Below are 2,587 nucleotides of genomic sequence, written 5' to 3' on the forward strand. Positions count from 1 at the left end.
AGGTTGATGGTCCATGCTCAACAGATTGAGGAGCAGAAATTTAAGAAAAGATAGAGGTGCAATAAAAGATCCAGAATTGGTAGTTTTAGTTTTGCTTAGTCAAGGTCAGAGGGTGGCAACCGTCCTCAGTTCCATAAAAAATCTTCAGCCCCAGCCCCATCTTCAGCTAGTGTGCCAGTTACGAAGTTCAAAAATCATAATCGGGATAGGGAGCTAGGCTCTAAGTCTCAGGGCAGTATGCACAGTAGTCGTACAAATCCTCTTTACTAGAAATACGGTAAAAACCATCACGGTGTGTGTAGAGCTGGCAGTGATGTATGCTTTGGGTGTGGTAAGCCACGCCATATAGTCAGGGATTGCCCAAATAATGGCCAGCAGTGTCAGTCCAGTCGTTCCCCAGTTCCATCTGGTCATCCGACTCAGTAGGGTGCAGCTTCCAACGCAACTAGTGGTCAGCATCCAAACACATTGTATGCACTTCAATCTCGACAGGATCAGGAAAGTTATCCTAATATTGTTACTGGTACGTTACAAGTCTTTTATTTATATGTTTATTCTTTGTTAGATCCCGGAGCTTCTTTTTCTTTTGTAACTCCCTACATAGCTATTAATTTTGATGTCAATCCTGACATTTTTGCAGAACCCTTCTCAGTGTCCACTTTAGTAGGTGTTTCTATTATATCCAGGCAGCTATATAGGAACTTTCCGATAATAATATCCCAGAAAGTCACCTTAGTTGATCTTGTAAAGTAATAGATGACTGATTTTGATGTCATTCTCAACATGGATTAGCCCCACCCATGCTATGCTTTAGTTGATTGTAAAACTAAAGTTGTTCATTTTCAATTTTTGAATGAACCAGTCCTTGAATGGAGGGGTAGTACTTTAGTACTTAGGGGTCAGCCTGTTTTGTACCTTAGACCGAGAAAAATAATATCCAAAGGGTGTGTCTACCATCTTGTTCAAGTTAAAGACCTAGTTCAGAGATTTCCAATCTCAAGTCAGTTTTAGTAGTGAGGGAATTTCCAAATGTGTTTCCCGAAGATCTTCCCAGAGTTTCTTCCGAAAGGGAAATCAACTTCGGAAAAGACCTTCTTCCAGATACCTATCCTATCTCTATTCCGTCGTACAAAATGTCTCTTGTAGAGCTTAGGGAGTTAAAAGAATAGCTGAAAGATCTCTTAGATAAGGGATTCATCTGTCCCAGTGTTTCTCCATGAGGCGCTCCAGTCCTTTTCTTGCGTAAGAAAGACGGTTCTCACAGAATGTGCATCGATTACCATTAGTTGAATAAAGTCACTATTAAGAATAAGTATCTACTCCCCAGAATTGATGACTTGTTTGATCAACTTTAGGGTGCCGGTTATTTCTCTAAGATAGACCTCAGATCCTGCTATCATCATCTCAGAGTCAGAGAATGTGACATTCCAAAGACAGCTTTCTGAACTCAGTATGGTCAATTTGAATTCCTAGTCATGTTCTTTGGTCTAACGAATACCCCAGCAACTTTCATGGACTTGATGAACAGAGTGTTCAAGCAGCACTTAGACATATTCATCATAGTCTTCATAGATGATATCTTTGTCTATTCCCATAATGAAACTGATGCATTTAAGCACAAAATATAATTTTTGTCAAAAAAAGTGAATAATTAATGACAAATTTTTGTTGTACCTAATAATTTCGTAGCTAAATATCACATTTATTGTAGTGATATACATGAAATTTATTACAAAAACGAAAATAAATATCCAAGTGATCAAAATATGAACTAAATTTTTATTTATTGAAAACAAATGCATCCCCGCCCCTTTCCCTCCACACACACTAAAACAAAAACAATTCAATCCAGCAAAGCAAAACAAATATAGAGAAAAAAAAACAAATTAATTTATGAAATCATCAAATTACAATAAAATAAATTTGGAGAATTAAAAAGAACATTTATAACCAACCCAATATAATTAAAGAGGATATCAAATTACAAATGAAATTTACACCATGTTTGGATGGTCGTTTGTCATGGTTTCATAATGTATAGTATTGTATGATATGGTATAGTACAGTATAATATAGCACAATACAATGTTTGGATAGACTTTATCGTTTATTGTTGTTTAGTGACAGTTTTATTATTTGGTTTGACAGTGTGGTACTGTAATGTAAGTGGTAAGTTCACTAGAATGCTCTTAATTATTATAAATGTTAAATTTATCAATAATTGTTAATAAAATAATTTTCTTCCTACTAATTTATCATAATTATGCCATGTAGATATATTAAGTTGTTAAATTCATGTAAATTCTAACAAAATCAATAAAATAGTAGATCAAATAAATATAATCATATTTATTTTTTATAGTAACGAATTTTATTTTTTTTAGGTTTTGAGACGTGACACCGACAACAAGTAGAAAGTTTGAATACATTTTTTGGGTATGCTACGGGTGTGTTCGGTATGGGATTCCAAAAAAAAATACTTTTCAAGAAAATAAATTATTTCTTACTTATTTTCTTGTGTTCGTAACACAAGTAGGAAAAAAAATTCTAAAAGCATTTGTATATATTTAATACAAAATAATGAAAA

The sequence above is a fragment of the Capsicum annuum genome, chromosome 7 (assembly GCF_002878395.1).
Source record: "Capsicum annuum cultivar UCD-10X-F1 chromosome 7, UCD10Xv1.1, whole genome shotgun sequence".
NCBI classification, from domain to species: domain Eukaryota; kingdom Viridiplantae; phylum Streptophyta; class Magnoliopsida; order Solanales; family Solanaceae; genus Capsicum; species Capsicum annuum.